The sequence below is a fragment of the Chanos chanos genome, chromosome 12, assembly GCF_902362185.1.
Source record: "Chanos chanos chromosome 12, fChaCha1.1, whole genome shotgun sequence".
In the NCBI taxonomy this organism is placed as follows: Eukaryota; Metazoa; Chordata; class Actinopteri; order Gonorynchiformes; family Chanidae; genus Chanos; species Chanos chanos.
The window spans coordinates 8,244,782-8,259,648 of record NC_044506.1 but is presented as its reverse complement, the minus strand read 5'-3'; the positions used below and the strand labels follow the sequence as shown (position 1 = coordinate 8,259,648).

The 14,867-nt window shown below is 40.7% G+C and overlaps 1 long non-coding RNA gene across 1 annotated transcript; it reads left to right on the top strand.

The window, feature by feature from the left end:
* The first annotated feature begins 12,235 nt into the window (after positions 1-12,235).
* Positions 12,236-13,526, top strand: LOC115824925 (uncharacterized). Its single transcript, XR_004025743.1, has 3 exons — positions 12,236-12,290; positions 13,335-13,362; positions 13,515-13,526. It is a non-coding gene; the product is annotated as an uncharacterized LOC115824925 (long non-coding RNA).
* The last annotated feature ends 1,341 nt before the right edge of the window (positions 13,527-14,867 follow it).

Genomic DNA, 14,867 nt, shown 5'->3' with positions numbered 1-14,867 from the left:
AGGAACAATGAATGTCACCACGTGGGTCCTCCGCACACGACTGCCACCTAACCACGAGCGTGTCGCAGAAAGAGACCCATGACAAAGGCTTGAGAAACTTATTCGACTGGCTGGCGCCATTAACACAACAACTTTAACCAAAAGTATTAACAGTGGCGTTACGACGCCTTCTCTGCACTGCTGGCTTTTAACTGACTCAGCTCTTTAACATCAACTTGAGTTTTGTTCACAGACAGACTTTCCTTTAGTAGTTTCTATTCTCAGTTAGGGGTAAGAGATAGACGTCGCAGGGTGTATATGATAAAGAGGGACATTCATGTGCTGTTTTGCATAAAAACGTGTTTGGTGTTTGAACGTAACATAGTACTACCTGTACAGAACTTCTTGTACCCCTTGGTGGAGCCAGTTAAAGTGTGAAATTCCCAGAAAAAAAATGCAACACACGCTTGTGAAAGAGCCGAACGAGAATCGGAAGGCTCATTCTCACCTATGTTCTGCTATGCACAAAGAGGGTTTTTAGTTTTTAGTTTTCAGGTTAAGTGGAAGTCCACTAACCAGTGTTTTAGGAACCCAACACCGAATCTGAGACATTTGCAAAACCAACCAAGTTTCGTTGGCTTTATCATGCTTCCATTATAAACCTAAACTCACCCGAGGACAAACTCAAATACCTGCTGCACTTTTTTCACTTCACGGTGCTTTAAATGTGCGCATACTTGACAAACTAAAAGCATGAAGAAGGACGTAGCCTCAGAATATAACTTTGGCTATATAATCTCAAACTGAAGCCACCAACCCAAACATGTTTGAAACCTCTTGTATAATAGGCATTTTCTCACTCCCCCAGGAATAGACTTGGGAATAGACTAAGGAATGACTTTCACAAGCAGATCAACCTGTTCTGTTCTAATTGGCTCAATGGGAATTTGACAGCCCAGCACAATCACTGCTCAGGGATCAAAAGCTCAACCTCTCTGCAATTATCCATTCTTGTACAAGTCTGTATAATAGGTTTAACCATTGGTAGGTCTTTTCTGGACCACAAAGAGACATCAACACTGGTGTAAATATAGCCATGGCCACTTTGGCTCCGGCCCATGATGTGTTCTCTCTAGTTCCATTGTAGGTTTTAAAAGACTGTCTTTCTTACTACGCCCAGACACTGGACTGTGAGTAACTTAAATAGCTTATCTCCTGTCTGGTCTTGCTTAAACTACATCAAACCTTACTCATCTCTGTTTCTCTTTCTACAGTTCCCCCAGCTAGTATCAGTCTCAAAACTGTTCTGTCATCTCTGAACTTAATCACCTGTCATCTTCTCTTTTTTTCTGCTTCTGCTTGTTCCATGCCTTTCTTCCTGTCTCTCCAACTTCATCCCCTTAATATCTCTCTCTCTCCCCCCCACCCTCTCTCTCTCTCTCTCTCCCCCCCCCCCCCCCGCCTGCCCGCCCTCCCTCCCTCCCTCCCTCTGTCTCTCTCTCTCTCTCTCTCCCCCCTCCCGCCCCCCCGCTCTCTCTCTCTCTCTCTCTCTCCCTCCCTCTCCCCCCCCCCCCCCCCCCCCCCGCGCTCTCTCTCTCTCGTCCAGGCAAGGAGGGGAGCACAGGGCTCCGAGGGAACTGGTGTACACTAGGACTAGCTCCTCGAGCTTCAGTGTGTCGTCATCATCGGGAGGTGACACCCATGGGGAGCCTTCAACAGCTTTTCCACCCCCCCCCCCCCCCCCCCCCCCCCCATCAAAACATGCATGTGCACTCCACCTCCTGCATGTTACAACAGTATTTATGTATTAATCACTTCTTTCTTTGCCCCACCCACAGGCAAGGAGATCACTTCAGGACTTTTGTGCCATCTAAGAGCAAACTCTGAGCTTACATCTACAAAAGAACAAAAAAATACCCAAAACTCAGCTGTAAAAAAATGGAGGTCAGGAGTAAGTAATGACGCAGGCAACAGAACAAGATGGTTAAGGTGTTAGAACCGATAAACTATAACACACGGCAACAATCCTCATGACCATCTGCCCGTGACCGACAGACACAGAGGAGTATATTGTCACTTTTAAACCGACAGGTCAGGCCTGTCAGAGGTAAGCATGACACATGATTTATCAACATTCTACCTGCATAACCATCACCGCCTTCATAGAAACAGCACTTCCTGTACCATTCTTATCACCTAAAGCACATATAACTATGCGTGACAAAAGTCGCTGGTTATTAGCATTCGATGGCAAGCGTTAATACAACCCTTAGCGATGATGACCACAAGAAAATAAGAGGTAATTGTATTTGGTGCTGTGGAGTCAGAGTCGGAAGCAATTGTTGGGTTACTTGAGTCGGAGCTGGAGTCGGTAAAACCGTACCATCAATTGAGTTTTGTGTACCGACTTCACAGCACCTCTGATAATTCACATTGGCAGTGATGAAATGCCTTGTATGTTGTGCGCTTTCAGTCAATATAGGAAATACAATTAGTTTAATTACAAATAGAGGAGTCGGAATCGGTGGTACCATAAGTTGAGGCGTCGGAGTCAGCGTCTGAGTCGAAGGCTTTGCACACCGACTCCGCAGCCCTGACTATATAATATGTTTTTCTTAGCCAACAGTTAAAAATAACATCGTCTAACCTACGTGAACTGACAACGCTGTCAACCCAGTACAGGCAGGTTGTTTATGAATTGTGTGTGGCGTGAAATTTTATCAAGCTAATCAATGGCAATCCGTTTTCCGAGAGGAGGTTTTCCCGACTTGTCAACAACGTTGGCACAAATGAGGGTGATGTCATGTTCTCACCATTCTCCACATTCTTCTGCAAAACGTCAGACAAACTGAATAATTGGTTAACAACTAAAAGAACAACAAAAGATCGCAAGATCTCTGGAAATCATCTGCAGACTTTGCATAATTCATTTAAAGGTGTCTATGACGGTGTGAATCCAGTCCTGAACCCTACCCCCACCCCCCACCCCACCCCCCCACTCCACATACCTTTTCTCAATATAAAACCAATGCTTTTAGATTAAACTCACAAGTGAACTAAAAACCATCCAGATAATAATAAGATATTCCATTTAGGGACATTGTCTTTGAGCGTGGCCTGGAAAAGCAAACAGTTTATCTTTTTTGGAGGCACATTCAGCCAAACCACAAACAAATATTTAACCACTGGATGGCTGTGAGAGAGAACATGTGAACTTACATAAGTAAAGCTGACAGTTGAAGATAACAGAACTCACATGTACGCAACTGCAGCCAAACCCAATATTTATGTACACTACATACGCGTAAGCCGTTTACAATTACCGGGATGTCTTTCATGAAGGGAAAAAAAACACCTTGTCGCAAAGACACTAATAATTCCAGTATTTAGGTCCACGCTGGAGGGCCCCTTCAGAATGGTCTACGTCATAAGCATCCCGACAGATAGAAAACACCTAAATGGAGATTACTGTTGAACAGACCAGTGAACTCTACTTCTATACCATGCTTTCAAATGACATGCTAACATAAGAATGTCCCAAAGACGCCCCAGGTGAGGGGCTACAAAGCAAACAAAGGCAGATGGGTTTCTGTAATTCAAACCTGAGAGTTAGCCACCTTAAGGGCAGTGACAGCAGTGTTAATCAAAGCAGAGCTGACAGTCATGGCACAAAATCTGCACTTTGAAGTAGACCAAGGGGTCCAGGCGTCACACAACGCCATAAGCAACCAGGCATCGGATTCATTATTAATGAGGCCCAAAGGAGACACGGTCTCAGACATGAAAAGACGAGGGATGGCCTAAAGTAACCCGGACACGCCCCTTTGATGTTGACCAAATATCGTTCAGCCACCCTATAAGAGCAATTTCGCACATGCTCTCGTTTCAGTGAACATGTGAAAAGCGAGGATGAGGAAAAGTGAAGAAGCGGTAAGAAAAAGGTTAACGAAACAGGGTAGCGTTAAAATAAGCCCTCTACTAAGAAATACCACGGTGTTTCACACTACTGTGCATAGCTTGCTGTGAGGCCTATCTCCATCAACAAGTTTCAGAGGAAGTATGAAAACCATTCAAGTGAATGCAGATCTTTTTCTGGCTAAAACCATAGGAAGATAAGTTGACCAGGAATAGACTGACATGAAGCACAGGTGTCCTCACTGTAGAGGGCTGCAATCAGAAAGCATGATGAGACATCAGATTAAGACATCCCCTACCAGAGAGACAAGAGAAAGCCAATACTATAGCCAAGACCTGCTAACAATGACAGAGGACAATACCAACATGCTAACTTACATTAAAATGATACCTATTTTGGAACAGTGCCTGTGATCTCCCCTCTGTAGACTTAAGAGAATAGTACTTAGGTCTTCCTCCAGGCTGTGGAACTGATGTGTGTGTACGTGTGAGAGAGAGAGAGCGAGAGAGAGACAAAGAGATAGACAGGAAGATGTAGAGATACAGGGTGCAAATCGCTCGGATAAACTCCAGTGAACGCTTTTCATCCCCACGCTGCGGCCCCTGTGGGGTTGCCATGGTTACAGCAGATCTGGCTGTCACGCTAGACTCAGGTTTATTTTCTGCATGTGTCGATATGCATGTGATGTTGGGGACTGTAGGTTATAGGCAAGATCACGGAGTAGCAACGACAGACCTGTGTGTGTGTGTGTGTACCTGCATGCTTGCATTTTCCCCACTAATATTCATGTACAAATTCTGACATGTAAGTGTGAGCTTAGTGAAAGGTTCAGAAGACACATTTCTGTCAACCTGCAACCCCCCTCGCTTGAAACCATGGGCTATACAGGCATGTGATGAAGCCCTAACGTTGTATACTTGCTATTCTTTTACCCATCATGTCCCTCAGTAGCTTTATCAGGTGTGTTTTAGTAAGCTAGTAGCAAAGGCTTATAGACTCCAATGCCTATGATTGTCTACAAGGATTATAGAAATGATATGAACATCTATATTCACTGTCTTGTTGTCCACCTAAGACCTAGAATCATTCTCTTCTATTGCTGGATTCAGTTTCTCCATAGCTGACTTTTAAAACGGATATTTCAAGTGATGACTAAGGAAATTTATATTTTTTTCCCCTGTCAGAGAGGATATAAAAGGTGGTTTCATGTTCCAGTCATGGGGGCAAACAGCTTTGCACATTTTTTTTCTTTAACTCAACTCTACCCCACCTGATAAAACAAAAACCACCGGTCAAATAATAGGCGGCTTGGACTATGTCTGATTTCTTTCTCCGAAATCCACGGTAACTTGACCATTGCGGATTTCAGTCTGTACAAATCACCACTTGTTTCTGCCGTGTCCAAGCAGCGTGAATGATTGCAACCGGCGGGTAAGCCAAAAACAGGAGAACAAAGACAAGTACAGAACAGCGCACTGCACAGTACTGTACATTATTCCATAATAATACTAACAAATTTATGTTTGGCCTAGTCAAATAGTTAGTATATAGTGTTATTACATGACAAAAAGTGTGTTTAACGAAATTATAATGAAGTCAGCAGATTGAATTTGATCTTTGTAACAATTTTGACAGTCGGTACCAAGTAAATCATTTGAAAAGTAGGTTACAGCCTATCCAAAGGGATTTCAATGCACCCGCACGAAGCAAAACAGGATAAAAGATGAATAGGCCAGGTTGCTTTCTCTTTCGGCTACAAGCAGTAATGTACAGTTAAACTTTACAATAAAGCGCGACGTTCTCTTGTTCTATGGTGCTGATCGACTTGCATAACTTACAAAAAAAAAAGGCATGAAACACCACGAGGGATGGAAAACATTGTCTACATTCCATCCCAAACATTCCAAAGCAACCACAGTGTAGGGATAAGAGGCACGTGCTTTTCCAAAGTTCAGCTAAAACTGTTCAATTCGCAATAAGTTACGACCACATTTTTTAAAACAATACCGCTAATTAAACCTAAGCTTTAATCACTTGAAATTTACCAAGTCGATGGACTTAACAATGCAGCTGAAAGTCTAACCTTTCGTGTTTTCGTGCGTCAGTGTACTGGCACGGGAGCATGTTTTCTTAAAATAAGGAACACAGAACCTACAGCGCTAACAAATAACAGATATATCACCGGTCTTTCTGGGCTACCTCAAATTTTCAGTGTGCCACATGCAAGTCTTGCGTTGATGTTTTGCAACCAATGTGATAATTCAACGACTCGTTAGGTACTCACATATCGAAAGGTTGGTTGGTTGGTTGGTTGGTTGGTTTTAGTTTTTAGACCGTCTCTCCCCTCAATCGAGTGGCGTTATAGAGGTCCTCTAGGTTTCAGATTTTCCATTCCCCTTACCAAATTACAAACAATATCAAAGCTAGCAGCCCTGAGACTTTTTCTCCAAGTCTAGCGCCGATTCAAGAGCCTGCTTTCCCTCCTCTCGTACAGACATCTGTAGCTATCTATTGTGTCCATACCGTAGATAAGGGTAGCCTCGTCTCGATTCAAAACAGGGACGCACAATAGGTAGTGTGCGCCATCTAGCGATGAAATGGAAAACAAAAACATAAGTATCCTGTTATGTTGAAGAACGCAAGAATACGTTTTATTTTTATGTTTTAAAAAAGTGACATTTCAACGAGAGGAGAAGAAAAATCCAAGTTCAGAAACTTTTTGTTGTGAACTGTCTTTTTTGGCTTGCTCGATGAATTTGTTTTTTTTAGGGCAGGTACATATTCATGTGTCCAAGCGGCTTTTTTGTGTATTCTTAACGGTAAAATGAAACTGATGTGACAGTTCTTTTATGATGTCCAAAATTCTGCTCGCAGAAACGTAACTACTGACCAGCCAACCCAAAATAATTCACGAGTCATTTAGCCATTTTCATTCATATAAATAAGTGAAAATGAGAATAATATCAACATTGATAAAAAAAAAAAAATAGTTCACGAAACACCAACATTATTTCAACTTTTGCTCAGTGTCACACTAAGGGATTATTGTCGTTATAATTAAGATGCCTCACACTCCAATTTGTCCTTGGGAAAAAACTCTTCGATGCATCATTGCTGTAGATAAAACCCCATAATTTTCATATTTCATTTTGATATTTCATCTTGATTTTTTAACCAAGATATGACACACAGAAAAGTTCCCTTGACTCAGACACGTTTCCTCTCCCAATCACAATGATCACAGCTTTAAGAAGTATGCTTTGAATCTCAGTTCTGAAGGGTGAACTGCAGTATCTGTTAAAAAAGTAAATTAATGTTCAATTCTGCATCTGACATTCAGTAAAAAAAGAAAAAAGAAAAAGGCTCTATGAGTTATTCACTGAATTATTTGATCATTTTAATTGTCCTGATGGTGATTAAGCAAAAAATTTCTTATACCTGTTCAGCTCTCTTAACTGATAAATCTACTCTCTTTATGATTATTCCATAGAAATTTTCTAGTGCATTAAACATAGTTTGCTGCCACATCAGTTTTAGTATTAGCAACTATATTTCATATGAACCTCTATGTATAAATGGTGTTTAATTGTGAAAATAGTGTAATTTCTAAAGGCATCAAAATTGAAGAACAGTAAATGACTCGCATATCTCACTCTCAAAAGCTCAAAATAGCATAGCAAACTGACTGAAATAAGTCTACCAATTCATTTGTTCATATTTCTTAAGGACGTACAGAGAATGCAGTGGAAGCTGGCCTCGTGTGGCCAGCTGGGCAGCATATACAAAAACGTAGATATGAGGCAATCACGCGGCCTTCATTCGCAAGCACGTCGATAGCCCCCTGGGGTCCCCTCGAGTGTACCGAGAGATCAAGGGGCCGTTAAACAAAGCAGACTGATTAAGAAGATGAAAAAATGGTGCGAGTGCAAGTCCCCCTTGACCCCAGGGGGCAGAAAAACACTTCAAAACAAAACGTGTCAAAGCCACGTCATTTCACTCAGCACCACTTCAGTCAAGGGAGCAGCAGGTGAATCGTTTTCTTTCTGACTGGTCGTGTGACCCTATTTATTAAAACAAAAACCTCAAAACCACGTAGACCATATAGATTAAACAGTTAGGTCACATCGTAATTACCTAGTAAGGACTGGACCTAGCTCCTTATGGAATCCAGTCTGTGCCAAGATTTCAGCGCGTCCGTGATAAAAATGGAACCCTTCACTCTGGACGGATGACGAATTCAATCCGTGTAGTCACTCTTTGCAGGGTCGTTTGGGTAACGACCTCGTCTCTCCAACATTAAGGTAAAACAAATTCGGTCAAATAAAAAAGTATGATAATATATGGATTTGCGGAAAATAAAAGGTGTTAAAAGGGGTTTCCTCTGTTTTCCTTACGCATCAAATACACACGAAAGCATGCAGTCCTTGTAGGCTCTCAATATTTGATCCTGTCCCGAACTAGCAAACGAAAATCTCATGATTTCCTGGTAAAATGAGGTGGTCGCATTTAAGTTACAGTAAAGTTTTTTGTTTTGAGCTCTTCTTCAGCTGTGCGTTTCTTGTCAGCTAAACCTTTTTTTATTTTATGTTATACCTGCGTGCTTCCAAACAGGCAACTTTCTCTGGTTCGCAGCAGCTTGATAAAGATAGGTCACGAACACCCCCTGTAAGGAGGAGTAAGATCCCTAATGAGGGAAAAGCAGATTTGAAGCTTAGCACCGACCTCGAAAAGAGTCCGTTGCTGGCAGAAAGGTGGCTAAGTCTTTTCTACCACGTTCAAACAAAGGGCTATATTCGTGTTTTTTCCCCTATAGATTTAGAAGTAACGTAATCTGTCTCATATGTATAGCTTCAGACACTACAAACTCATTCGTGAGTGATGGCAGTGCTGCTGCGTGCCTTAGCTATATTTCCGAGGCGTGCGTAAATCAGTAAACTGGCGCCCGGCTGTGGCAGATCAGTCGGTTCGAAGAATAAGTCATAGTGTTTCTATACATCAAATATCTGCACCATTCACGGCAGTCTGAAGCAATGCAATTACGTTAACCTCAGAGGGCTATTAGGGTATTCCTTTCAAGAACGCTCGACACCCTTAATTCATGCATAATCGCCATTAATAGACAAGTCTTCAGTAGTTTTACATGAGGATTTTACCACCGACACATTTATATATTTATCTGGTTGAGTGACTCGCTGTTTTTTCTTACTTTAGTGAGATACTGATTTAAATACAAACGCAGTATTAACAAAGACAGTATTTTATTAATTTGGATCAGTAATAAGCATCTGTGAATATCATCAGTTTAAAAAATAGGCCTTTAAAACACTTTTATTTAGTTCGCGTTTCCACAATGAGGCTATGTCTATGCAAAATCGTGTTAAATAATAACCACACATGCCAAACAGTAGATGCCGACAGACTTACACTAGATTTCAGATACTTAGATTCAGGTGGCAAGCGGAGGAAACGTACGTTAAGAGCATGTAGTAATAATTAGGCCACGACACAGATTGTATAAATACTTGAGACACTTGGCAAACTTTTTTTAATCAACACGCCTTTAGAAACACAATGCGAAAGACACTTGGAAAGATGTTTCAACTGAAACATCATAAATCTGAGCAGTTGACTTAAACTGGCGGCCGCTACTGTTTGGCGGCCCGGTGACTCAGCGTTTAGCATTGTTGCCTCACAGCAAGAGGGTCCTTGGTTCCAATCCCGGCCATCCCAGGTGGAGTTTACATGTTGTCCCCTGTTTCCGCTGAGTGCTCTAGTTTCCTCCAACCAAGAGGCCCCCGGGGTTCTGCGCTGTGGCTGTTCTCTCCTCCTAGTGTGTGTGTATAGGATGGGTCGAATGCAGAGGACTGAATTTCTTCACGGGGATCAGTAAAAGCACTTTCTCTTCGTGCAACAAACTGCAGAGGGTTTTTTTTGTAGAATGTAACCTTTAACTTCACGATAAATAGGCCTATTAGTTATTGCTTTTTTATTCAGAAGGATCATTTAAATCAACAAGACGATTTGTTCAGCATATTAGAAGAATGTAATAAATCAACTTATATGGACTTGAATGCACAATACAAATAAATCCTAAACATATATTTATATTTGGCACCTGCACAAAACATGGATGTTGGCATAACAGAGAGCAATGAGTTTCTAAAATCTTTTTTACCTTTAAAAACCGCGTAGAAAAAAATCATAAAATGCATATGCAAATATAAATTTCTCTCAATTAAAGTGTTATCGAACGCCTACAATATAGTATCCAGCCTCATCTTCGTCTCCGCATGGAAAATATGGCCTAAATGGTGATTTCCTTGCACTTGTAAACAACACATTCTGAGTGACATTTTGCTTCAGTTTTTAGAAGTTATATAGGGTACTTTTCGTACTGTGTGCACAGTCGAAAAACCGCAACGGTAAACAGGTCGCTCAAGCGTGGGCGAAGCGCATAGGTCAGAACAGGCTTTACCCCTACTCTGGCGCAATTTAGCACCGTGTGGTGAAACCAAGGGCGGGTCGCAGAGCATATAATCAAAGAAGGTTTAAGGTTGCGAGTGGTCGTCTCAACAGGTGAAGACGTGAAGACGTGCACCTGCCCTAAGTTTGAGAATATTGTTTGACAATATGCTTGTTTTTATGAAAACGCTTCCTGTCTATATGACGTAGGCTCCAATACACTTTATTTCAGCATATGTATAAACTTACCCCAGTCTTTTATTTCTAAAGAGTCTTATCGCTGTAGATTGATGAGAAGCATGGCCAGTGTAAAACTGATTTCAGAGCTGAGACATAAGCACTAGAACAGCATCAACTTTAAAAAAATGTCATCACATAGACATAATGATGTCTTATCATAATATATATGTACTAACCATCATCATCATCATCATCATCATCACCATCATTCAGTGGTGCGAGACTTCAAAATGGCTTCAAAATGTACGTTTTTTTGAACGGCCGATCACAATTTCCTATAAGGGGTGGGTGTTAGAGCCTTTGAGCAAAATGTACCGCATATTTGCATAAGCTATAGATGACTGAGATAAACTGTCAGACGTGACGCTTAAAGTTCCATGGAACATTGAACATGGATTCCTGGCTTCTGGTCTTTTGTTCTATTATTGCTTTGAAAAGTAAGTCTTTTTTTTAAATCTTGCTTTGTCTATCGAAATTTGGTCTTGGAGTGTGGATATGTGTCTGATACTCGCAGATCATTTTTCTATACATTTTCGTTGGTCAGATAAGCATTTAAAAATAGATTTTATTGTTTAATTAAATGCTTAAACTGATTTGAAAGCCAATGTGCTCGCAGAATGAACGCGTCTCAACAGCGTTAGCTCCACACGTGAATCCCAATGCTTTTATCTCTTATGACTACGGAGAATATGGGATTGTTGTTTTCTGGGTGTTCTTTTAAAACTGACATATGACAATCGTTCGTTTTCTTGTTTGCAGCAACTCTTTCCCTTCTTTTGACTCAATCGCCTCCCGTCGTGGAGGTGCCAGCTGGGGACAAGGTCACACTAAACTGTCATTCTGATGAATCTTTGTCATACTGTTACGCGATCTCATGGTATAAACTGAACCCTAGAACCGAGAGGCTGGAACAAGTTGCAATGGAAACTGAGTCAGCACCCCGGCCTAGAGAAAAAACCTGCACTGCAGCTTTCACTAAAGCAACCAAGGAGAAATCTGGCGTTTACTATTGTGCAGGTGTGTATAGCTCTTTTGGAGCCATCGGCAATGGATCCAGAGTCATCGTCACAGGTAGGCTAATGAAAATAATATCAAAAGAAATCACCCTTTCATTTATGTTTACTGTTTTCTCATCTAATTCTTGGTTATGTTACATTAGCAGAGCAGCCACTCACTTCTGTAGCCTTGTTTCCTTTTGTAGATAATAGCATCAAACCTTCCATCAAAATGCTTTCACCGCCTGATAGCGTCGCCAACAGCGCAACCCTCTTCTGCTTGGTGACGGGAGTTGAGCCGTCTCGGGTCCATGTGTACTGGATCATAGGTTCTAGAGAGGAATCAGGATGGACAGAATCAACTTGGTTAAACGGCAGTGATTCGGCAGAATCAACCTTGGCACAGATCATGATATCCGAGGAGGAATGGAATAGGGAAACCAATTTTCAGTGCGTAGCAGAACTGCCTGGTCAAAACCTCTCCGAAACTCTGTCAAGAAGTGGACGAGGTACAACGTTGATATGTTGATGAACTGATGAATAATTTTGTAGTGATACTGATTTCTTGATCTTTGCATACTGATAATGACTGTATTTAGATCCCTGTCGGATGTGTACATGGCTTCTCTATGGAGGATCTGGGGCAGCTTTTCTCACCATCCTCGCTGCTATCTCTCTTATCATTCATTTGAACAAAGGTACGAAATTATACAATTTAGAGCTTTTATTTGCATTTTTGCATTACACAGGAGTGCATGTGACTTATTGAGTATAGTGACATTTACTTGGCAGAGCCCAAAGCGACTAAGGAGCGACGCATAATACAATCCAAGCAAGCAGCTGTAAAAGGGGATGACTCAGATATATGTACTCAGGGCAACGTTGCTGTAATTGACCAGATACGAGCGCGAGGTAGTCGTAGGAAGTGACGGTGGAAGTTACTGCCCAAGAGTGAGGTTTTAAGCAGTGTTAATAACCGGGGATGCTACGAACAAAAATCCACATAACTATAAATAATAATCAGCAAAGTTGTTTACCTAAACTGCAATGCACAACTCGAAAAAGACCAACTCACAAGTGAGTGCTAAGTGATTCACAAAACGCACAGTGTTAAGTAATACACATCATACAACTGAACAACAGCAGATAATATCTGGCAGGGAGTTATAGGTAATATATATCATAAAGTGCTAAATAGTAACATATCATAAAATATCAAGTAATACCCGTCTTACACAAAAACAAGAATCACCATAAAACAACCAATCAACAGGTAAGGAATAAAACCATAGGAAACAGAGATTGGTCCGAGGCGTCAGTGCAGGTAGTCTCGTTTCTGTAATATTGTGGAGGACTCAGCTGAACGAGAATAACTGAACAATTTATTCCACCAGCGTAAAGCCACACATGAAAAGAGTCCAGCTTGTGTAGTCCTACAGTGTTATGGAGGTATCACCGCAGGTATCATCGCCGCGATGAGGTTAATTAGGGCAAACTTGCCGTCTATCAGTACACCTAGGTACTCGGTACTCGGACAAGTCGAACAGGGTCTGTGTGTGTAACTGACAGAGGAAATAGAGGAGACAGTAAGACATTTGATGTGAAAAAGAAGAAAAGAAATCATGTCTGAAAAGTAAAACACGTAGCCTAACTGTTAGCATCAATTCATGGATGGCCCCTTTGTTGTGTTCTGTTTTGTCTAATTTGTTTACTGTGTCATTCATTTGTTCTTTCATTTTTAGGGAGGCCAGCAGAGAGAGCCAGACCGCGGTTTGTACATATGACTCAATCTAATCCTGAATTACAAAAAAATAAATTCATTATTTTAAAAAATGATATTGTATTGGCCTTTATGCCAATAGTTTTGGTTGTGTTGAGGTTAGTTTTTATGTTGAAGCGTAATTAAACTTTTATCGTTACAGACAATCTGACCCAGGACTTCACAACAGAAAACGGCATTATGGTAAGACTCCTCTCCACTGAAAGTACAGGGATGAAAGCAAAGAAATGTCTATTAAAGGTTTTTTTTTTGTGCCTCTGTTGCTTTTAATTGTGCTGCGTAAACACAGATTTAAAACTCGAAGGTTCAGTGTCACCTACAAAAATAACAGTCTACTTTTACTATAACTTTGAATACATACTCTCTGTCAAGAATGTGTTTAACCTCCTCAAAATATATTAGTTAGTAACTGTTCTAATGTTCTGTCCCATGCTCTGTGTTAACTGAATGGGAATGAAGATAAATGTGTTTTTTTAGTCCCCGGTGAATATCTAATTCTTTGTATTATAAAACGTGGTATGAAAAAAAATATGATCAGATCGCAGTGAAAGTTTAGCACATATGTTCAAATATCTTCATTAACACATTGCTCTTTAAAGTGCAACAAGAGATGAATACGCAGTAAACAAAGAGAACAACGATTTGTGTACACAGGGTATAGTTATCACATGTAGATTTTTCCATCTGCACCTGTTTGCCACACTCTTAAAATTAACTTAACAAGCAACCCTATCATGAAACAGCAAGAGACTGATCTGCAACTGTAATTAGCAATATTTAACCTTACTGTTGTTCTGATTCATAAGATTCTAACTCATCTATTGTTCTGATTCATATAATTCTATCCCTTCTTTGTAATTACTTTTCAGATCTCATAACATCTTTTATGCTCAGGTTCACAGAGTGATGAAACAGTGCATGTGGTTTCCTTTCAAGTACTATGTGTTTAGGTGATGTTTCATCAAAGAGTTTGGTTTTGGAGTTTATATTGATTGGCAAGACACAATCATCACTGAAATTTTCATAAAATTAACCATCAGTTGCACACAAAAAATGTAAAACAAACAAACAAAAAAACAAACAAACTACTTTTAGCACTTTATATGTACTTTGCTGTCATGGAGTGAATATGAGGCTTCAGTGCTGAGACTGCTGACTGCTGAGTAGAATTTTCTTTTTTTCTGTCTTTTTTAACATGTATAGTAGACATTTAACACAATACTGTTTATCATCGCCATTTTATCACACACTGATCTTAATGTTTTCTTCTCCCCTTCTCCCAGGGAAACGAGGGATGCACACAAAGGATGAGTTATCTGTAACTGTAAGTTACACATCTACTGCAATGATAAACTTCTTCGAGGAAAATGTAATTCAGCAGATAAAAGTGTACTTAAGTTAGAACAGATCAACACAGTTCTTGACTCCTTGTTTTGTTTTGTTTTTCAACAGGAAGTGCAGTACAGCTGTTTGGACCCAGCCAGTTTTGGGCAGC